The 25,767-nt window shown below is 29.7% G+C and overlaps 1 protein-coding gene across 1 annotated transcript in view; it reads right to left on the bottom strand.

Annotated features, from left to right (window-relative positions):
* LOC122512966 (octopamine receptor beta-2R-like) overlaps window positions 1-25,767 on the bottom strand; it is a 557,896-nt gene that overhangs the window by 364,950 nt on the left and 167,179 nt on the right. Inside the window, exon 2 of the mRNA XM_043629166.1 lies at window positions 19,254-19,396. The gene's annotated coding sequence lies outside the window, so the exon portion shown is untranslated. The remainder of the gene's footprint in view (window positions 1-19,253; window positions 19,397-25,767) is intronic.

Here is a 25,767-nt window from a genome sequence, read left to right as displayed (position 1 = left end):
TTGGATTCGCCATTTTGAATTTTCAAAATCTGACATCAGATTCATAATCAGCGACCTGGAAAACCCCTACATACCAAGTTTCATGAAAATCCATCTAATTTTAAACTTTTCGGTCCGCCATATTAGATCCGCCATTTTGAATTTTTAAAATCTGACGTCAGATTCGTTATCAGCGACCCCGAAAACCCCTAGATATCATTTTGTAATTAAATATATTAACGCTATTTCTGTTTTGTTTTATTTCTTTTTGGTACAGCATATGTACCGCTGGACGTTAAGGGGTTAATTTTCTTTAAAGAACGTTCTAATTAAATTTTTTTTTATTTTTGCTCTCTTTATTTCTTTCAAAAAAATTGTTTCATTCATTCCTTTAACACTTTCAGTCACGCAATTAGAATACCAGACAAAATATTATAAACGCTATTGTAAATAAGGTTTCTAGGGTTGCTGAATACGAATCCGCGGCCAAATTTGCAAAATTTTTAAAATTATTTTTCTATTTGTAGGACCTTAATTTTTATATATAAACTTTATAAGATTTTGTGGCCTTTGGTCCGTAAAAGTAAGGTGTTGGTTTCAAGAATTAATTTAATTGAAAATAATTTTATTTCTATCTAATGCATTTTCGCTGTCAACACAGCTCATCAGGAACTACAATGAAAAAAATATATACATGTCAATTTAAGTGTACGCATGTAGTTCAAAGTATAATATAGAGAAAAAACATATCTTACCGCATTTGGAAATTAATAAAAACAATTAAAATTTGAAATATTAATATAAATATAAATATTATAAGAAAACATAACCTCAGTCGATAAAAACAATTAAAAAATAATAAATATGTAGAAAATCTTTGTTCCATAAGGCAGATGTTCTAACTAAACTAAAACATACTTTTAATTTTGACCAGAGTAATGTTAAAATTCTTGACTCCGCTTTCTTTTCATATAACCTGAATCTTTGGAAATGTTTCACATTGTTAAAGACAGACGTTCCATCAATTTTAGAACAGACACAGACAATTTGTCTATAATGTATTTTGACATTATCCACACTTTTAATAGTTTTTCATAAAAATAAAAAGTTAATGCACTTGTGTACTAACCTTTATATTTAATTTCCTTTACATATTTCTCTTTTAATATTAATATTGCCTGTGTACTGAGCTTCATTTCATATGTCAGCCTTATCTTTTACATTGTGTGTCTCGTTTTGTGAGAACACATGTGTTTTTTCCAACCTAGAAATGACTGATATATCTAGTCTTTTTATTTTTATTTTGAATTGATTGTTTTTTACAAGGTTACAAAAATTCAAAAAATAAAAAATATGTCATCTGTGCAAAATATTATGGAACCTCTGCCTTATGGAACAAAGATTTTCTACATATTTATTATTTTTTAATTGTTTTTATCGACTGAGGTTATGTTTTCTTATAATATTTATATTTATATTAATATTTTAAATTTTAATTGTTTTTATTAATTTCCAAATGCGGTAAGATATGTTTTTTCTCTATATTATACTTTGAACTACATGCGTACACTTAAATTGACATGTATATATTTTTTTCATTGTAGTTCCTGATGAGCTATGTTGACAGCGAAAATGCATTAGATAGAAATAAAATTATTTTCAATTAAATTAATTCTTGAAACCAACACCTTACTTTTACCGACCAAAGGCCACAAAATCTTATAAAGTTTATATATAAAAATGTTTTAAATTCAAAATCGCGGATCCAATATGGCGGATGAATATTTGAAAATTAAATGGATTTACTTAAAACTTGTTGCTCGGGGGTTTTTGGGGTCGCTGATTACGAATCTGGTATTTGTTTTTAAAAATTCGAAATGGGGGATCCAATATGGCCATATTGGATCCGCCATTTTAAATAATGAAAATCCGACTTTAGATTCGTAATTAGCGACCCCGATAACCCCCCAAGTAACAAGTTCTATGTGTATCCGTTAAATTTTTTTAAATTTATTTGCCATATTGCATTCGCTATTTTGAAGTTTTGAAAACTTATAGCGGATTCGTAATCAGCGATCCTAAAAACTCCCGAGTAACAAGTTTCAAGCAAATCTAATGGGGTTTTATATTTTTTTAACCATCTCAAAAGCTGGTCGATATATCGAACACTGTTACTGACAGGGTTAAAAAAATAAGTGTCTTTTAACTATTATTATTTAAAAATATAAATTTACAAACAGAAGTTTATTGTTATTATAAACAATTAAAGTAATAAAGAAAAGATTTTGATTTTAAAAAGATATCAATATACAAACATCTTTAATGCAAATCTAGAAAATGTAGAATAGTTAAGATTGTTTCTTTCACGACATTCTTTGTTCATGCAGATTTGCATCAATTTAATTAAAGACAAATCATATTTTCATTACTTTAATTGAACCAGGTGATTTTCATGGAAGATTTATCATTTATTATTTTTGATTCATTTATTCATATTATCACTGATGAAAGTCTAATAACTCATTTTAATTTAAAAATTAAAATTTATCTCGAAAGAAAAAAAAATTGAAATATAGTGACGACAAGAGACTGAAAAAATGTTTTTACAGTTTTAAATTAAATTTAACTCACATCTTTAGAAATAATTGAAATCTTTCTTAAAAACAATTTGAGGAATTTTCCTCTTCTTATTAAAGACGACAACTATTGTTATATTCTTTTTAAGACAATAACAATATAAATTTATTTCCGTTCTTTGTTTGAGTGAAAGAAATCTGAAAATGTAATTTCACAGACGACATTTAAAAAATTTATATGGAAGACAAAACGAAATTTTTGATGTTTTTTTATTTTTATTATTATATTTAGATGAGTATAATTGTAACTTATTTATTTTATTATTTTGTATAAAATTCAGTTTAATGTTATATCTTTTTATCTAAAGTTTATTCTAAAAATGGATAAAAATCCATTCGAACTTTATCACTGATTTTATTTTTCTACAAATCATTTATGAGAAAAAAAATGAATTTACGATCTACCCAAATCCTTAAAATAAGTTTGGAGCCTCGTGTTGAAATCAAATATGTGTTCTCTCTCTCTCTCTTTCAGTTTAGGGTTTGAAAAATTTCAAGACATTTTCTATCCCTTCGAGACATCTACTAAGAAATCATGGAGGAACTATGTCGTGTGTTTTTATGTTTTCGTGCACACAGCCGACTGGCCTATAGGCTCTATCGATATTGAGACCTCTCATCTCACTCCCCTTCTCTCACCACGCTTTCAGTGTCTCTCGCGTTTACTACGCTTTCCTCTCAGTCACTCCGAATCGATAACATTTTCAACCGGGACACTGAACCCCGGAACCCAACAACAGCCGTTCGTCGTTAGAAAATGCTTTATCCGACATCCTTTGTCGATATCATTGATACATGAACACACAAGTATGCCAAGTACACAGTTTTAGAAATAATTGAAGTCTGACAATCTCATAATTTAAGGACCATTTCTTTTTCTCTCCCCAAATTAAACGACATTTTCTATTTTAAACGCGTATTTTTCCACAAATCAAAGAAAATCATTTCCATCTTTTTTAAGAAAGAATCTGAATCCCTTTCTCATCACATTTGTTTTTTTTACAAAACTCCAGATCAATTCACTTAGTATTTTACGAGAAGGGTCACGGTACAATTAAATTGCATACATAAATCGATAGCGTTATAAATATATATTCATATAATAATTAGGGTAGAGACGGGAAAAAACGGGTACAACTTTTTGTACCCTTTTTTGATTATGTTTATTAAATTTTTATTTATTTAAAAATTAAAAAATTTTTTTTTAAATTTTAATCTTGTGTCTACAACCCCTCCTTGTTACACTGAAAAAAAAATTTAATTGATTCAAATAACCAATTAATTGACTATATTATCAATTAAATATTAAATTGAATCAAATAATATTTATTGAAGTCAATTAAATGATGTTTGCTTCAAATACTGAAATTGTTGGTTTGAAATAATAAAATAATAAAAATAAACAATATAAAAAAATAAATATAAATAAAATAAGAATTTTGCACTGAAATATTAATAAAATTAAATAAAAATATTAATAAGATTATTAATTATATTACGAGTAATAACTCGTAATTGCAATTCAGAATTGCAGTTTTTGCAAATGAAGTAACTCGTCCTCATCTTTGCGCATTTTAAGTACAAAGTGGCCAACCTTGACAGAAAGTAACATTACGGAATTGTTGTAACCATAAAGAAATACGTTTCGTGATTCGATTTTTCACTTTGTTTTTCTTTCAACTATGAGTCCCATAAAATTTCTGCACGCTTGCCTTGACGATTCAATTTTTTTTATCAATTAATTTTTTATAATTAATTATTTTTATTTATTTATGCACAAAACTTTTTTTGAGTATTTTTTGTACCGTCGCGACGTCACAGAAAACACTATTTTCGATTCTCCGAAAATGTAATTGAACAAACAGTTAGGTTTCAGTAAGTCAAGCTTCGACAAGCATGCGCGTAGGTGGAGCTAGTGAACTTGTCCAAAAAATCACAAATGGCCTACGTAGACAGTGGTCCAACCTCGACTATACTCCCCTATATATATTTATTTTAATCAGAAATTTTTAAATTTTAATATTTTTTTTAATAATTTTACATGTTTTTATTTACTGATTCCATTTTACATAGGTAATCGGTACAATGATTGGCCACTTAAGAGAATTTTTAGGTTTAACTCATTGCCAAATTTACTGCATCTGTCAAAAAATGAATTATAAAAGCACAAAGTAGAAGCAAATTTATTCTATTTTTAATGTTGATAATGACACAGGAATTGTAAATAATAAATATTTAAGTAAAATAACACAACTTTCAAAAAATACATTTATTGGCCCTAAACACATAGTAATTGTCAGAGGACAATAAATAATTGAATTATTGGCCTCTGAAATTATCCAAATACAGTGATTAACCGCCTGTTACAAATCATAATACCTATGCATTAATAAAAGTTGAATTTTCAATGATTGGCCTCTGCGGTTGTACAATCATTGGTAGTGTCCAAAAATTGTATTTTAAGAGTTTTTAAATGTTTTATTTCCAAAAATGTGTTTAAAAATATTTATTTGAATGTTATATAATGTTCTTTTTAATATTTAATAATATTTTTCAAAAATACAGTAATTGGCCTTTCTAAAATGACTGCTCGATTGCATTAATTTTATTAAGCACGGTTTATATAATGTTTTTATAGAAGTTTTTTCTTATTATATTTCAACTAGACGGCCAATCATTGTGGGGTGGCCAACCATTGTACCGATTCCTAATTCCATTTTAAATACATAACAATTTTTTATTCACTTTTTAAACAAGAATGTTTTATTGATGGCTATCAGATGATAAATTATATGGAACCTAGTTTAAGGTTTGAAACGTAAATGAGAGCAAAATTTCTTCGACTGCACCCATTATTCTATGAATTTGGATGTTCTTGGGGGTCATCTACCATTATACATAGAAAAAATAGCATTTGCAGAAACTTTTTTTTACTTTTGGTCAGGTTTTTGCGATTTTGTCCCACTGTGCTCTGTACAGTTGGTCTTTTTCATTGATAACACAGGTCCACAAAAAAATCGATGAAAGGTTTCATTGACCAAATCTGGTGTATTACATGTTTTTGGGGTCGCTAAAAACGAATCTGAAGTCCGTTTTACTCCATCACGTCAGGATTTTTCCCTAACCTCAAAATATATGTCAGATTTAACGTTACAAACAAAATTGTATGAATATTGACGGAATTACCTCAATCTTGGTATCGAGAGGTTTTGCGAGGTTTTACGAATTAAAAAGCTGATTTTCAAAATACAAAATGGTTGTGTTTTTAAAATCTGACTTACAATTCTTAATTAGCGACCCCAAAAACCCCTCTATAAGTTTTATAAAAATACATTTTTTTTAAAAATCCAACCGCCATATTGGGCTTGACATTTTGTATTTTGAAAATATGACTTAACCCTTTAAGGCGGTGTCAAAGTCGATTGGATTTTTGCATTGAGCTTCAATGGAAAAATCGCATCGACTTTGACACCGCCTTAACGCCCAGCGGTTTCGATCGAAATGACTTTTGATTTCTAAAATATATAACTTTGACAAAAATTAAGATATTTTTGATTTCTAAACGCTCACGACCCACAAATTTATAATCCTTTATGAAAAAAATTTACATTTTAAAAAATAATTAACAATTTTGTAATTACAACAATAATAACAAAAAAATATTTGTTGCAAAATTTGCAACAAAATTAAAAATTCGAAAATAAAAGGAAACAAAGCTACTGAAAATTGTTACTCGGGGGTTTTCCGGGTCGTTGATTACGAATTTGATGCCAGATTTTAAAAATTTAAAATGGCGGATCCAATATGGCGGACGTCATTTCTAAAAACTGATGCAATTTGCCTGAAAATTGTTACTCGGGGGTTTTCGGGGTCGTTGATTACGAATTTGATGCCAGATTTTAAAAATTCAAAATGACGTATCCAATATGGCGGACATCTTTTATAAAAATTGATTCAATTTGTCTGAAAATTGTTACTCGGGGGTTTTCGGGGTCGCTGATTACGATTTTAATTTTTTAAAATGTTAAATAGCGGTTTCAATTTAGTGTATAAAATGTCCAAATAAAAACTAGATCAGAATAAAATGTTCGTCTACCTTCGTGACAATGTGAAAAACAAATGCCTAACGCAAAACCGGCATCATAATGATAATTGAAATATTCATTTCTATATTTGTAATAATCAGAAAAACAAATGCCTAACGCAAAGACGAAATCAATCTAAAATGTTTGACTATATTTGTGAAAATCGGAAAACAAAAGCCTAACATGAGAACGCGATCCGAATAAAATATGAATCTACATTTGTGACAATCCGATAAACAAATGCCTAATGGGAAAACGATGTCAAAATTAAATGTTCGTTTACATTCGTGACTATAGAAAAACAATTGCCTAACATAGACTCTAACATTGGATTAGTAAACAGCGGCCCTGAAAACCCCCTACTAACAATTTTTAGGCAAATTGAATCAATTATTAGAAAAGATGTCCGCCATATTGGATCCGCCATTTTGAATTTTTAAAATCTGACATCAAATTCGTAATCAACGACTCCGAAAATCCCCGAGTAACAATTTCCAAACAAATTGAATCCGTTTTTAGAAAATATGTCCGCCATATTGGATCCGTCATTTTGAATTTTTAAAGTTTGACCTCAAATTCGTATTCAGCGACCCCGAAAACCCTCGAGTAACAATTTTCAAGCAAATTGAATCAGTTTTTAGAAAAGATGTCCGCCATATTGGATCCGCCATTTTGAATTTTAAAAAAAGGACATCGGATTCGTAATTAGCGCTCCCAAAAACCCCCGAGTAACAATTTTCAGGCAAATTGAATTAATTTTTAGAAAAGATGGTCGCCATATTGGATCCGCCATTTTGAATTTTTAAAATCTGACCTCAAATTCGTATTCAGCGACCCCGAAAACCTTTATATACGAGCAATGACGTGAATTGCACTGCTACAAAAAAGTCGGGCGTTAAAGGGTTAAAATTAGTAACCAGCGACCCAAAAAACCACTCGATATCAAATTTATAAAAATTCAAGGATTTTTAAGAATCCGACCGCCATATTGGATCAGTCATTTTGCATTTTGAAAATCTGTCTCTAAATTCGTAATTAGCAACACCAAAAATCCCTAAATACAAAGATTGAGGTTAATCCGTCAATATTTGTAGAATTTTGTCTGTCATGTGAAATCTGACAAGTATTTTGGTGTTAAGGAAAAAATCCTGACAAAAAAAGTTTAAAAAAATGTATTTAGTTCTGGAGACATCATTATAAACGTCCGAGAAAAAAAAGAATATTGGTAACCTTTGACAAAGTGAAAAAAGATGCGAGTTTGAATTTCGCAGCCTTGAAATGTGTTTTGTAACGATTGCATTTAAAACCTAAAGCGAGAAATCAAACTCATTTATATTTAATACACAGAGTATATCTATACATTCTGCAACACGTACTGCTCGCTAGTTGTATAGAGAGTAGCGAAAGCGCACACACTACCGCGCCGCATTTTCTTTCCGCACTGCGCCCTTAACTTTGCCAGCTACGACTCCTATATATACCTTGCCTATAGTAACAAATTCCTCAATTCGCCGTCGACCATTCTCGAGGTACTTCTCGGACCAACAGACAGCAATAAACTCTCCTGTTTTCCACCCTTGATATATTTCCAGCAGTGGAGTTGTACCAATTTGATGAAATGAGATCTTCCTCGTCTGTCCCATGCTGTGGAGATGTCCCTTCACGTCAGGGTGATTCCTAAGTTAAGAATAATCTTCCATAACGGCTCAAGTCATTAATAAATCAAAGAAATATTAATTCGCGTTGCTCGCAACTCATCATTTCAAAAATTACCGCGACTAATGTCACGTGAGTGATAGGTGGCGTGTGTGTCTATGTAATAGCAGACGACAAACGCACGTTTTTGAGTTTGCCGAAAATTCGAAAAGAAGACAGAGCGAAGCGATCTCCCGCGTACATCGCATACCGGCATCTTTGTACTTTCGCGTTCAGCGATATTCTATATTGTATAGTTTCCAATAAATGTTGTTTAATTTAGTGCATCCACTGTCTTCATTCATATAATTATTGTGTGTGTCTGTTAAGCATTTTGGATATACGAGCGAAATAATCATTCAAGGATCAGAATCGTCGTCGAACTGGTAAGTTCATTGAATAAGTCTCCTTGTGATCCGTCATTGAACCTCAGAAGGAATTGCTTGTCATGACATGTTGGTCAATTGTTTTAATGGAAATCATCTCGTTCGAGTATCCCGGAGGTTTAGCCAATATTGTGCCGAACAACCGAGCATTGCCCACGCCTTTGAATCTTTCAAATTAAAATAATTTATTAACCTCGAGTTGGTTTGTCAAACTTCATAGAGATATAATTATTCCAGTAATTTGTATAAGGCAAGAAGGTCCAGGCAACATCCTGATTCTTCACCGAAACGGTCCCCTTAAAACGAATAAGAGAGATCGAATCACGAGTCAAGGTGCCCATTCTTAGCTACGCCCAATAACGGTAATCAGGAAGTAATTTGTAGACTAGGCTTGGGAATAATTCAATCTAGTAACGCTAATCTCGTCAGCGGTAACATAACGACAACTCGTTTTAAATATTCAGGGTGAGGAATGAATACTAGCTGATGTCAAGATATCTAATTCACTAGCTTCTTAGTCATTTATTGTTAAAATTTAGTTAATATAATATTAAGGGACGGTTTTACCAACCTTGATTAAAAGTTAATCAATAATTAAATCTTTATCTGACAAATCGTGAGCATTTAAACTGACTTTAATCGTTGATTAACTTTTAATCAGAGTTGGTGAAATTGTTCCTAATTAATATTATTGTTATAACACACACAGCATCGAAATTTTTCTAAAAGTTGAAATTACCTTAACTGCAATGTTTCAAATCTTTTGTTACGAGCTTCTTTAAGGTTGAAGTAATTCTTTAAATTTCGACTGTTTTTCAATGTTTGACGCGAAAGTTGACTGAACATTGCATGAAAGTTTAAAATTTCTTTAACTTTCATGCAATGTTCAGTCAACTTTTACGTCAAACATTGAATAACATCGGGCATTTAAAGAAAAACTTTAAGTTTCATGAGCTTTGCACTAAAGATTTCGAAGGTTGCAGTAAAGCTAATTTCAACTTTCAGGAAATTTTTAGTGCTGTGTGGGAATATTATTAGTAGATATCTTTATATTACGTATTGGTCCCCTTGGTCCTCTTTTTCAATATTTATTAATGACCTACCATCTAACTTCAAGCACAGTTTTTTAATTTTTTTGATGACAATTTAAAAATTTACAAACCCATTAAAAATCAACAAGATCAGATTGATCTACAATCTGATCTTAAACAATTAAAAATTTGGTCTGGAAAAAATAATTTACTTCTTAATGTTAAAAAATGTAGCACGATCACATTCTCCAAATTCAGAAAAAAATGGTTTTTGATTACCAAATCGGTGAAACTACTCTTTCGAAAGCTATAGTTCGTGATTTCGGGATTATGTTGAATACTTCGTTTACATATCATGATCATATCTATTACACTATTAATAAAGCAGTCAGGGCTTTGGGTTTCGTCACGAGAAACGCCAAATGTTTCAGAAATGTAAAAGTTCTCAAGATACCGTAATTTTTTTTGATAAGACCTATATTAGAATTCGCGTCAGTCATTTGGCATAATTTTTTTGCATGTTCTGTTGTATACTCAAGCAGATTAGTGGCTTGATAAATAGACAGATTTGTCCCAGAATTGTAACTCAGGGATTTACGGTAACCCTGATTATGAATCTTATGTTAGGTTTAAAAAATTCAAAAAGACGGATCCAATATGACGGACATTTTCAAAAATTCATCAGATTCATTTAAAACTTGTTACTCGGGGGGTTATTGTGGTTGCTAATTAAGAATATGATTTCGATTTTTAAAAATTTAAAATACCAAAACCAATATGATGACAAAACTTAAAAAAATTGATGGATTAATTTAAAACTTGTTACTCGGGAGTTTCAGCATCGCTGATTACGAACCCAAAGAGAGTTTTCAGAAAATTAAAACGTCGGATTCAATATGACAACCAAAAAATAAAAAATTTGACTAGATTTGTCTAAAACTTGTCAACCAAGATTTTAGACGTTATTTAACAAGATTCTTTAAATCGTTGATCTCAAAAATTGAGGTTTCCAATTTAAGAACCGTTTGGATGGTTGTAGTAAGTATAATTAAATTTCTTATGAACTTAATAGCATCTACTCTCTTCAACATAGCATATTATTGGTTTTGGTTGCTTCTATCTTAAAAGTTGTCCTCGCGCCGGTGGAAGTTGTTGACACTTTTAGAATGCCTCCGAGAAATACTTCAGAGGCAACGGCGGAATCTTTGGTGGCTAGATATCGTTCTGTGCTTGTAAGTTTTTCTTCGTTTAGATTTGGTAGCGAATTCTTATCTGAATTAAGAGACAAAAGGTTCCTTCTGTCAACCGAAGTTTGTTCTTCTTTGACAAAATATCGTTTTTATCTAAATACCTATTTGCCTTCTGTCTTTTATAACTTGTTTCAAAAAGTTAGAAACGAGGCAAAACTTTTGCAATATAAGTATGTGTGGCATAAAGAAGGTACAATATTTGCGAGACACAGAAAGAACGATAATATAATTTTAAGAAGTGCCTACTTAAATACGATTACCATTTTTTCTGTAAATCTACTGACATTTCATCATTAATAATTTGCCATATCAACATAAATTCACTTAAATCGAATATAAATCTTTTACGTGCTTATTTGTCATTGAATAAGTTTCATGTTGTGGCCTTAAGTGAAACGTGGTTTACTAAAGAGATTAGAGACAGTTCAATATATAGGGGAGACTGGGGCGAAAAGTTAAATTTTGCATAAATGATTTTTTTTAGACAATATAATCCGCTTAGATGCAAATATTTATACATCAATATTGTAGGGCAACTTGTCCCCTACAACTTTCAATAAAAAAGTTTCTGATATTTTCGCAAACAATTCATGTTTTGTCCTTTTTTGAAAATTTTGTTTTTTTTAACTTTTCGCCCCATGCTGGGGCGAAAAGTTAAATTCTATTTTTAGCCTACTAAAACTATTTTCTGATAGGTGTTAAGTAGTAGATAAGTTAAAGTATACGTAAACAAGTAATTTAGTTAATAAAAGATCTTTGTTTACTTAACAAAAGATTTAGAATAGTTATAAAGTTAATAAATTGAAATTTCAAAAAAAAAAAATTTTGGTTTTTTTCACGTGAGCGGTCTTGTTTTTTGATACAGTACTTGCCTACTGTCAAATAAATCATTTTTAAACAAATAAACCCAAAAAAACGAAAAATAAAAAAAAATTTTTAATAACATGTAAAAATATATTTAACTTTTCGCCCCACCCATTATTTAACTTTTCGCCCCAGGGTGCGTTTTTGGTTTTAACAACAAATATAAAAAATCTGACTAAAGATATTCAGCAAATACCTTCAGGTATGTCTTCAGGGGACCCAACTAATGAAGTAAAAAAATCGCGGTGAGAATAAATGCAAAAAATATACTTAAAAGTTGATATTTTCTTTTACGAAAAAATTTTCAAAAGTAGGGTGAAAAAAAAATTTGAATATGGACACCACAAAAATTAGCAGAATGTCACATAACTCCAGACATTTATTTAGGGTGATAACACCCTTCTATAATTAAAATTGCAATGCTCTAACTATTTCCGTTCGAAAGATAATGAATTTTAACTGTTTTCACAATTTAACTTTTCGCCCCAGTCTCCCCTATTGATAATTATAATTTGATACGTAAGAACAGAGAGGAGAAACGTGGAGGTGGAGTTGTAGCATACGTGAAAAGTGATTTTAATTCTTGAGTTTTTTTATGTGATAATGAACCTGAATATATTATTATGGAAATATATAACCAAGGTGTTCAACTACTTCTTTTTACTGTGGTTTATCGAAGACCAAGGGGTAATAATTTTTAACATTTTCAATATCACTTTACAAGATTTATTATTGGATATGATTATAATTATAATACTTTGCAGTGACTTTAATTATGATCTAAGCCAAAATTTACTTAAATCTAATTATCTGCGACCGCTCTTTGAATCTTTTAATTTATTTATTGTACCATATGCCATCACGCATCATACCAACAATTCTTATTTATGGCTTGACGTGTCTGTAGTTGATGGAAATAAATTAACTTCCTTTCTCAGTCTCATGTTCCTTTTGATTCAGGACATGAACTTATTGAATGAACTTGTAAATGGAAACTTGATGAACAAAATTGTGTAAAGTTATTTCGAAATTTAATGGGAATTAATAATCCATAATGTCTAAGCATTATTAATAAACGGTTAGTTCGTAATTCTGAATTCATTATATGAATTCGACGCGCTAAAGTTAAGAAAATACTTGGAAAATAATATTGAAATTGTATTTTACGTGCTAAACTCACTTAAATGCGTTAACCAACATTTTATGAAGACTTTTGTTAAAATTCCAACACGCAAGGAAATTAACAATATTACTCAATTGCACAAATTAACCGCAAAGAAACAAGGAATGTGGAAGCTACAACTCAACCGCAGAAGCAATCATTATCCAAGCAGTCAAGGGGAAAGGGATACAAAGACAAGACCACTGAAATCAACTTACGTTTAGAAAACATTAAAGGAATTTTAGAACAGTTCGAAACAATCCAAGCAGAAATAGATGCAGCGACAGGTTCTACTGGATCCGAATTTAATGAATTTGAGAAACTTTACTACCTAAACGTTAGCAAAGCTTTTGACATAATACAAAGTAAAAATCGATCTACCTCAACAATTAATTCTATTAATGCAGGCCAAGTTATAACTCAAACTTTAAGAATGTTCGCATTAAGTCAACTTAAATTACCGCGAAATGAAATAGCTAATTTCGAAGGGACTTCTGTTTGAGAAGCAGCCACGAAAATTGACGCGTTAGAAATATCGGAAGATAATGATCAAATTGCATAGAATTTATAATACAATAATAAGCGCATTATAGCTCAAAAAAATCAATGGAAGTGCCTAATATTTCATAAAATTTAGCTAGTGAATTGCGAAAATTGCTAGATACAGTTAGAAGTCACTTGCGATCTTTAAAATCTTTAGGACAACCAGTCGATGAGTGGGACACTTTGTTAATTTACGTAATTACAACAAAGATAGATAGAAATATTAACCGGGAATGGGAAAAATCAATCATGACATCATAAATGCTGTAAATGAAAACATTTTTAGAGTTTCTCGAACAATACAAGACTTGACCCTACTACAGGACAATACACTGTAAAATTACCGACAAACGAAAAAATAGATAGTGAAGAATCTAAATTTGAAAACTAAGTACACTGAAACCTCACTTATTAAAAGTCTCGTTTACTTAAATTCGCGTTTATCTGAGCCCGATTTTGCTTCAGTTACTTTCAGTTAGAATCAGCATTAACTTATTTCTTTAAATTTATATTCAGATAATGCAACAAATTTTGTCAGAGCGAACGATGTGTTGAAACACGTAGCTGAATTTTTGTAAAACAGTAGGTGACAAATTGTTCACTTGCGAAGAATTAATTAATTATTCCTCTGAAATCGGAGCTATTCTGAATTGACGTCCTATTACTCCTTTTTATGAAGATCCTAATGATTTTCGAGCTCTAACCCCTGCATACTTCCTTATTGGAGACACCTTTACAAACTTACCTGAATCAGACCTTACTGATTTATTTACCCGTCAATCGTTTATCAGATTGGGAGCATATACAGTATGTCAAGCAATACTTCTGGAAGGGATGGTCCAAGGAGTAGGTATTTAAATCAACTAAATGTTCGATCCAAATGGCAATTCCAGAAAGCAGACAAACTATAAGGTTGGCATAATGGTTCTTCTCAAGTAAGGTAATACACCTTCTCTACACTGGCCTACTAGGATGTATATTGGAGATGTTTCCAGAGGATGACGACGTTGTAGTCCACAGTGAAAACCAGGGACCGTCACGAAATCAAAACAAAATTAAAAAATACTTTTGTTTTGATTCGGATATGGGTATTAGAATCAAAATTCCACTCTATTTAGTTCTGATTCCAATATCAAAATTCCACTCTATTTCGTTTTGGTTCCAATATCAAAATCAAAATTCCACTCTATTTCGTTTTGGTTCCAATATTAAAATCAAAATTCCATTCTATTTAGTTTTGATTCCAATATCAAAATAAAAATTCTTTTTTGTTTTAATTTTGATAAAATACTACTGCGCATGTATAAGTCTCATTGGACCTAAATTTTGTTGCAAATGTCAAATATATCAGAAGATAATATTGTTTTTACATACGAAATCTGAAATAGAATTCGAATCGACTTCTGTTTCTATAAGAAAACCGAATTGCAGTATTAAAGAATCAGAATCAAAATAGGAAGTAAATTTTGTTTCGTTACAGTATCAGAATCAAAATAGGAAGTGAATTTTGTTTCGTTACAGTATCGGAATCAAAATAGAAAGTAAATTTTGTTTCGTTACAGTATCAGAATCAAAATAGGAAGTAAATTTTGTTTCGTTACCGAATCAAAATCAAAATACATTAATAATTTCGTTTTGTTTTGGAATATCGTAACGAAATCAAAATTTGATTTCCGTGACGGTCCCTGGTGAAAACTGACTCTGGAGTTTACAAACGTCTTTAAATTTGTCATTAACGAATAACTTCCCTTATTTTGTGAATCGCCACTATGTCAATTTTATAACTGTTTAGTAATCTTTAAGTAGTTACCTGCGTTAAATTTAAGTATATTTTTTTGCCCATTAATGGTCCCATGACTGGACTGCGGGGATTGTAAAATAAATAAAATAAATTGCAACCCGTGCCTTTTTCTTTGTTAGTGTGCCTTATAAATTTAACACACGTGCAAGGTGTTCATAATTAATAATAAATTCTTGCCTAAACATTCAACTAAAAAACAAAAGAACCGCTGCCAAGTTGTACATTTTTATAATTTTAATGTTCATTTCATGAACACTTTGCTTCCTCATAGAAATAATAATAATTGAAATATAAGAATTAATTTTTATAAAAAAAGTTAAAAATTATTAAATCTTGGTCCAAAAAATATGTTTTTATATATTCTATAAGATGGTTATAATAGTTTAATAATTACACATAAGTTAATAAACAAAAATGTTGACAAAATTATATTTTCCACAATTTTTTATTTTTCAAATACCAATAATTTAATAATTTTTGACCGAATCAGGTTCAAAAATAGGTCAATCGAAGCCTTTTTTAATGCTCTACAAGCTGGTAATGAAAGTTTTAAAGTTTCTTTTATATTTTTCAACAAAATTTTCAAAAAAGTGTTATTTTCGAAAAATTTAGATTTTTAAAACTTTAATACCTCTGGCTAATATAGACGAAAAATGTTCAATGAAGGCTCAAAAGATGCGTCTCAAAAAAACTCTACAAAACTAAAGAAAAACATTTATAGGTGCCCTAACATTTTTTTTAAGTTATGGCCAAAAAATGTTTTTTTACAAAATGAAAAATGCAAAAAAAATATAGTTAAACCTTATGAATCGGGCTGAAAATACTCTTATTTTATGTCCCCCGGGGCGACCTACAATTTAAAAAACAAGTTGTTCATTTCATGATGATGATCATTAAGCTTCCTCAATATAATATATACCAATCGTTTGATTTTTTATTTTAGAATAATTATTTTAAAGTGTTAAGATAAAATTTCAAAAAATACAAAATTTCAATTTTTTGTGAAAAATTAAAATATTTATTAATTCTATAAATTTGAATAAAATATATACTTTATATACATGAATCAATTCGTTTTTATGTCAGGAATGCAATTTTGCCAAGAATTAATAAAAATTTTAATATAGAAAAAAGTTATTTAAAAAAATACAAAAATTAATTTTTTCAAAAATTAAAAAATTGTTGAAAAATTTTTTTAAGATATTTTCGAAAATCCTTCTGTCTGATTTTTGGTATTCGTGACCGTAATACACCTACAAAATTTTATCAAAATCCGTCAAGGCGTGTAAGAGAAAATTTGTCCACAAGAATCGGTGACATACACACACACACACACACACACCCACACACACATACATACACACATACATCCGGACATTTGTTCCTCTCGACGAATTATATATACTACACTTGAAAATTTGTAAAAATAATTGATTCTAAAAAATTCGGAAATCGACATCACTATAAGGCTTCCTTTATGAGGAAGCAAAATTGAGGCCTTTAGCTCTTTCTCGTTCTGAGATATTGAGGTAAATGTAATGTTAGTACACACACACATCGGGACAAATTTTTAAAATACGTTTTTTGGACTTCGGAGGTCAAAATACGTCGAAATTTTTTTTATTTATTTAGAACATTTATACGGGCAGTGCCCATTCGTACATAAAGTACTAAAAGATTAGGTATAGAGGAGAACGGGGCGAGGCAGCCAAGACGACATATTTTGGTTTGCGAGGCAGTTATTTAAATACGTTTTTTCAATTTAAATATCGCGTTAGAAAGCTTGTCTTTTTAGCTAAAAAATCGCCATAGAACATTTTGACGTAGGTTGCACTTAAAAATTTCTACAACCCTTTTCCCAAAGGACCACATTTTGGCATATTTGAAAAAACGTGGGGTGAGGCGGCCAACTATTTTAATAGTTAAAAAAACACAACTTAAAGTTAATATTAGTGAAACATAACAAGGTAGTTGTCCTTAACTTATTTTTATTTTGTTAGTAAACTTCAAAAATTTACATTTGAATAATATTATAATAATAAAATTAATTAAATTCAATTTAACATTTTAAGGAAATATAAATTTGTTATTCTTAAAAAATGGTTTATAAAATTCAATTTTAAGTTTAAAATGTATTGGAGTAGAAAAAAAAGAGAAAACATTTAGAAGAACCAATAAAATCAACACAAAAAGACGAAAAATTTAGCGTTGGCTGCCTAACCCCACGAGTACTTTTTTAAGAAAACATTCACAAAACCTGTAATATTAAAAATATCGCAATTCCAGTAACACCATCGTCTTCAGCACTAAATTCTGCATTAAAAATCACTTTACAAGAATTTCATTCGTGTAACTATATTAACTAAAATCACCAAAATAACTCTAAGAAAAGTTACATCCAAAAAGTCTGTTTTCATAAATGATACTGTCACTGCTAAACTGCTGCAGCAATAATTCCCAACTGTTAGCAACTAAAGTAAATTACCATAAGCAGTCTACATTATCAATAGCGCACGATTTGAAAAAATTATGCAGAAATAAAAAGCAAGTGGCTGCCTCACCCTGTTGGCTGCCTCGCCCGGGTAGAGGGGGGTCAATTTGACCAATTTTGCCAACACCGGCTACTTTGTGAATTTTTTCTGAACATACTTGTAGTGGGAAAAATTTTTTAGAATATGTTTCTGAAAGGTTTTTTCGTCCTCTTTCCAATGGTGTATTTAATTTTTTAATATTTTAAAAATTTACCCTAATTTTTGATAATTAATATTTAATTTTCAATTTCCCAAAAATCGGTCCGTTTTTTTTAAATAAATTATTGCAAACTAAAGCTGAGGTTTTTTCCTATCGGCATGTAAATTTTCAGAATGCCCTTTTTTTTGTTTTTGAGTTATTGAATTTCAAAAAATAAATTGCGTCCCGGGCGCCTCGTCTCACGCCGGTTGCCACGCGGCTCAGTGCAACCGCGACGCTGCGCGCCGCAATTTATTCTTTGAAATTTAATAATTCAAAAACAAAAAAGGGCATTCTGAAAATTTACATGCCGATAGGAAAAAACCTCAGCTTTCGTTTGCAATAATTTATTTAAAAAAAAGGGACCGATTTTTGGAAAATTGAAAATTAAATATTAATTATCAAAAATTAGGGTAAATTTTTAAAATATTAAAAAATAAAATACACCATTGGAAAGAGGACGAAAAAACCTTTCAGAAACATATTCTAAAAAATGTTTCCCATTACAAGTATGTTCAGAAAAAATTCACAAAGTAGCCGGTGTTGGCAAAATTGGTCAAATTGACCCCTCTCTACCCCCTCCAATTTTTCGAAAAAATCAAAAATATTTTTTGAATCACATTTCTACTTGATAGAACAACAAATTCCTCGAGTTTTAATTTTTTTCAAGAAGTTGAAATTTCAACTTAGGACATTTCACGTAAAATGCCTCATATGTCAAAAAATCACAATCGATTTTGCTAATACAATCCTTCCTCTATGAGGAAACAATTGTTAAACTTTTTTCTTTATTTGGTTTATACACCCGTCTTAAGCTTATCTAGCTATACAAGTGTGTTTACATTTTCTCTTACATAATATTTCTTATATACATTTTCCTAATACTAAGTTTTGCGCCTACAGAGCGACTTGAAAAATGAGACGATGATCTTAATTCTGAGTAGTCGCACAACACTTGGAAAAGCCTACATTTTTAAGCTATACACTTAGACTGCATCAAATTAAAGACGTCGTAATTGCAGCCGTGTTATTATACATATAAAAAATAAAAAATATATGTAAGAAGGAAATAATTATTTATTTTGACTCACCTCAAGTTCATCCTGGTTTATGTCCTAGAATTCCGCACACACTCATTTTGGGGTGATTTTTACAGGCTAGATGATATAAAGAGAGTTGAATACGACGTCTGGGGATTCTGGATGATACCTTTGGGTGAAAACGGTGATATTTCCTGAAAAAAAACAATATTTTTACAAGATACTATATATCAGTCTTTATAGAATAAAAATGTGAATGTTAACTTATAAAAATTCATGTAAAATATAAAAATTAAATTTTACAAAGAATCATAAATTTTATTAACAAATTTAGAAATCGATAAAAAAATTATATCTGATATCTAATAATTAAGTTGATCATTGAAATTGATCGTTACAACAATATGTATTACAAACTAGGGGTGTTTGATGTCCCTTGCGGTCTTTGTGCCTAAACTTCCTTTATTTAATTTGATAATTTTTTAAACTATCACTTGTCTTGATTTTTCAGAATATTATGCTGCTACATAACTTTAAACTTGACCTTTGACCTGATTTTGAAATTATACATATACTTCTTAACCTATGACAGTTACCTGAAGTTATACTAAATATACAATCTCTCAAATTATGAGGTCTCTAGGGCATGCACCTTTGACCTAATTTTAAAGATTTATTTGCGTTTTGATCTACGAGTTTGACTTGGAGTTATGGTGAATATGCTACAATTCATTTCTATAAATCTTATAAAGAATCCTATAAGAATTTTCATGGCATCCTTACAGGATTTCTTGTAGGAACATATATAGTATTTTCCATTAGGGAGGCGAAGACCTTAGACCTGAGTTGAGGTTGTATTTTCCTCTTGACCTACGAATTTTATCAAGTATTATACTATAGCTCTCTTATGAAGGGATCTCTAGAAAGTTATTTTGAACATACTATAGCTCTCAAAACTTCATGAATAAGTGGTGGCAAAATGTTTTTATACAATAGGGAGCGATATAACCGTATAAAATTTTGATATAGAGCTTAAATATATTTTAGTACTTCTCGTGATGATAACTCATGATAACTTCGAATTCTGTGTATATTGTTCTATTTTATGTGCACGCAATCAAACGAACTTTGCGTATCAGATGATTAATGTAGTTTAAATCTGGATAATATAAATGTATATTGTTAACTCATCAACCCTGAGCACGTAACAAAGTAAGAACTTGTTAACGTATGCAAAAATTTTAAATTTTTTTTATTTTACGAGTGTGGGATGAAATATTAATTTTTATTGGTGTTATATCATGAAACAATTATTTTTTTTAAAAGTGTACAAAATGAATATTTAGAAAAGATACTATTCCATTATAGTAAAAAAGGAGGATAGTATTCTTATTATTACCGCGCGGAGCTTAGCACCATCAAACGTTGGGTAGACTCTTCATTTATGAAGCTGACTCGCGCGTTTCTCAAAGAGAGTCGATTACACTGAGAAAACGAGGGCACCAGCGGACACTTCGCATCAGTTTCAGCCGGCAGCGCATAAAAGTTTCTTCATAAATATAGAAAAATAGTGAACTTTACATTGCCGAGATGAATTTTAAAAATGCTATTTCCATTTCAAATGGTATCCAAATATATGATAAATCTCTGTTTAAATTTAAAAAGAAATTTTTGTTTGCTAATCTCTTGGTTCAAGTTAATTAAATCAAAATTATATACACACAATAATAAGAAATGTTAATTGAAGAATTAACAAACAATTTTAAAAATCAACAGATTGGAAATCAAGAGATTTCCAATTTTGAAAACAATTAATTTATATTGGTAATTATATGAAATTATATTCCTAACTATTTTAAGAAATATTTTAACAATACATATACTCTCAAATTAAAAATATAAGTCTGATAATTTACTTCTATGAAATTACAATTGTATTTTATGAGAAGATTAAAAATAGTTTATGGTATTTTAAAACATAAGACGTTTAAACAGTGATGATACCAAGAAAGGTTGAGGAAATTGTATGGAAATTAAAAATTGTTTCTATCTTATTTGTTCTTTTATTGACTAGGCCCCAGATTCGCATCTTAGCTAAGTCTTCAAATATTTTGTGATATTTCGCCTAGTTCATCATAGGTCTCTTTCTCATATATATAAATATATAAAGATTTTAATTTGACGGTAAAAAACCTCAAATGAAAAAATGTGTGCTCCTTGTTCAAAATATATTTACTAAAATATAGATTTGTCTAACAGTAGTTGACAATAAGTAACTCCGAAAACCATTAATCACTAAAAAGCTTTCAAGAGCTTATTCATCATAATTGGATAAGTGGTTTCCAGAAATCCTTCCACATAGAAAAAGACGTGGATTTATAGAGTCAACCAAGATAATTGCATATGTTACTTGAAAGTTATGCAGATTTTCCACCTTCCTTCTAAAATGAACAGATTGTCATAATTGATTTACAGTACATTACATAAAAGTTACAACTGCCACTAAAATAAAACATTACCAAACAAATCCAATACTTATGAATAGTAGTTTTACCGAATGGTAATTCCAATTAATAGTAGTTTCCATAAATACTTTTATTCAAGTGACTTTTGCAAAAAAGAACGTGATCTGAAATAAAGCGCTTTTAAGATCTACTATGTTATCAATGGTCTAATAGGTATAAAGAGCTTGAAAACTATTGGAAACAAAGAAAATCCTTCAAACGAGCAAACCAAGTGCTCCTTTAAAATGGAAAGGATTATAAAAAGTACTCTGGAAAAATCGATTCCAGTGATCGTATTACTTGATTACATGAAAAAAAGAGGTCTTGATGCTGCTGACAGTGCAATGTTGAGTGGAAAGGGTTTTGATGACAATATCTTTTATCCGGCAAAACTGATGCGAGTGAAAAGAAGAATGATTGCACCTATGAAAGGAGGATTCTTTAGAACTTTTTCGAGAAATCAAAATTTTCTTTTCTTCTACTAAGGGAAAATATTAGCTTTCAAAGAACTTTTCCAATAACATCTTCCAAATGTCTCTAAAGAAGAATATACTAAGTTTAGAAATGATGAAATTTTTAATTATTTAAAAATTCTTTATCTCCCATGATTGATTACTAAATGCGTATTTAAATCACCGACGTTTTATTGATTTTTATTTTTGCTTGATATATTTTGTTCATATTGCAAGGAATATTTAATTTTATACCAATTTTTTTCAGTACAAAGTCTATTTTGTGGATAAACTTCTAATTGAAATTCGAAACTACAATATATTCTTTCTAAACATTGCTTTCTCTTCCATATCAAGTAATGAATTTTTTATTGAACATCTAAAAAAACTTTTTTAAATTCTAAAAATCGTTTTTCTGCTTTTTATTACATACTTTCTACAAAATGATCCCAAGTAGCTCGTAATATTACAGTCGTGAAAAAAAGTCCGTCTGATGGTAATATTACCTAGAAACATTTACTTAATATTTCAATAATTACAATAATTATATAATATTTATAGGTATAATATATCTAATATATATTACTATATTATTATTATTACACGTTTATATAAAGTAAGTAAAAATTATAATAGAATGCATAATGATTAAAGAAGAGAAGTTTTCCTTGATTAGATTTATACTTTATTGATTTTTTTATAATAGTACAATATTACATTAATATTACGTACTAGTTCAGATATTTTTTAGGTCTAATAGTTTTAATTGTTTAATAAACGCAAATTTTCTGTCAGTAGTCAAAGAAGTTTTATTTGATTTAAATAAATTGGGCAGTAAAAAGAAAAAATTTCGTATATAACTTACTAGAGATGGGAATTTTTGTCGACTCAAATTTTTCTGTCGTTAGCAATAGTTCTCAACAATTAATTATCATCAAGACGTCGTTTAAATCACGGCGATAAAGGGATAGCGTGAGCATAGCGGAATAAGCGATCGGCTATCGGCCAGTGAATTACTGTTACTGCAGCACACCTGAATGGAAAATCCAAACACGCGATTTGTAGGCGAGTTTTATATAGGCGTCGTTTTAGGTTTCTCTAAACAGTAGAGAATCGCGGATTCAATCCTAAAAATGGTAATTTAAATTTGTTTCATGTTTGCGATATAGAGAGTTAATACATATTTATTTACCGGAAGATTACCAGTTCGAGATAAGGAAATAAAATTCATAATTTTAGCTTTAATAGAATTTTCTAATGAAATAAAAAAAGACACTCGTACTGTTAGTGCCAATTGGAGGTGAAGTCAGGAAATATAAAATGAATGTTTCTAGTACTCAATATGCGAAGAAGAAACTCTAAGCTAAAGCTACCGGCAAAGAAAGAAATATAGACTGAAGAAATTGGGAAACGTAGAAATTAGATTTATGAGCTGTCTGATCAGAAGGCAATGCGATGTCTTTAGTGTGTAAGATATAGGCACATATAGGCAATTTACTACTAGTGCAGTAAAACAGGTCACCACCTGGTAGAATCTAATAGGGAAACCAGCTGCTACCTCTGCAAGCATAATAACCTGATAAAAGACTTATCAAGTTGCAAGAACAAAAAAAAAGATTTTTATGTCTTCAAAGACGCTATAAAGATACTTGAAATAAGTATATTCCTATTATTAAACTGAAAAAATTAAAAACTTAATGTTTTTTCGAAATTTAATACTCTGACATGTAAACAATAGAATTGTATTACGCACAGTAAATCAGAAATTTCATGCTGTAACTAAAAAACTTTTTTAAACTGTCTGACACTCGTATTGCCTTTCATCTTAAAATTATAATTATTGTAGCTTTAATATTTGTAATACTTTTCATTAAGTAATAAAAGCTTACCAATTTCATAATGACTAGATGTCAGATAACTCACATTGTCGACATTGCGACTTATTTCTCGTTATACAAACCTTAAATGAAATAAACCTTTAAGGTGGAATATGAAAACGGAGAAGCTTATCAAATACAAGAAATATATATTTCATAATCTTCTTTTCACCCAATAAAATAAACTTGTTTTAATTATGGAAGAATACATAGTGCTAAACATACTTTTCTATTTTTAAAAATAACAAATTCATTTAATTATTTAAATAAAAATAACTCACTGGATTTTTTCATAAAGTAATTCTGCGCTTCAATAATTATTATTATTAGAAGATTTTATACCCTTGGTGCTTTCATATTCTTCAAATGTTTCTTTATCATCAATATCAAAATGATTTGTAGACAGATCCGTGTAAACTAATTTTTTATCGGGCGATAAAAAATAAGGAAAATCTTTATCGAAAACTTATTGAAATCTTGTAATGAAAATAAGACAACAAACAGTAGTTTCTGTAGGACAAATAAATATATTATTTTATTTACGAAAAAATAAAATAAGTCATTTTTATTTGCTGAAAGATCTTTTTATTTAATTTATCATTTTATCAAAACATTTTACAGCAAAGATTTTAATGTTTCTAAAATCGCGTTTAAAATCTAATTATAATTCAAAAATAATATAGAAAAACTAAAAAAAATATTTTTAAAAATAATAAAAATCAAATAATTAACTTTTCATCATTGTACAGACAACCTAAAACAAATGTTTACATTGTCGAAAAGACACTTTCTTTACCGTTAAAATTGCATTAAGTAGCATGTTTTTTGTCGTTGATCTAAATTGGCACACTCTATCCCCCAAACGACGCATAAAAAAGTTATGTGTTTTCTCTTGTCATTGATTTTCTCTCAATTCTTATCCCTGTAGATAATTAATTTAAAGACAGAAATCACCATAATACAAACATGAAAGCAAATTAAAACTATTCAACCAATAGCCAACACTTCTGACGCTTTATTTCCTCATATACATCCAGAAAATGATTTCTTTGTTTCAAAGTTAATTCCAATGTTTGGTATCTTCCACTTTAACATACTTTTTAAATCAATCTTCAACGTCCAAATTAATTATATTCAAATTGTGTGAAATGTTAGACTAGATTTTTAATAAAAACCACTTGTCTGAATGTATTCATTTAATTATTTTCTTACAATTTGAGCATACTTTTTTCTGTAACTTTCAAAAAGTTACTATCAATGATTATATATGAAGCTTTTGACTTTTTACAGTGAACCATGAGCACTTGGATAAAAACATTTGTGGTTTAACCAATTCGCGTATAGAATAGAGTGGACTTATCACTTGGCGCGATATATACACAAACACACACACGATATTGTGACCCTGACACCAAACCTTATACATACAGGTAAAGTCGTCACGCAAAGCTTTTTCTTCTGGCTACAATACGTCTCTGTGGCTGAATACACTCTGTACTTTTAACTATTATCGTGTCCTTTGAAGGAAAAAATCAAGGCCTTCCACCATAAAAAGCTAATAAGTAAAGTAAAATTTGGAATTTAGAAAACAAATAATCAAACTCTTTCATGCAATGCAAAAAATGAAACAATTTTTTGTTCTGTTGCAAAGAAAATCGTTTGACATTTATATAGACATACATTTCGCATAGATATACAAAGTTCTTGGGAAAAGTTCAAATGCTAAATTTGC

This window comes from Leptopilina heterotoma, unplaced genomic scaffold (assembly GCF_015476425.1).
Source record: "Leptopilina heterotoma isolate Lh14 unplaced genomic scaffold, ASM1547642v1 Lhet_130, whole genome shotgun sequence".
NCBI classification, from domain to species: Eukaryota; Metazoa; Arthropoda; class Insecta; order Hymenoptera; family Figitidae; genus Leptopilina; species Leptopilina heterotoma.
This window is presented reverse-complemented; position numbering and strand designations above follow the sequence as displayed.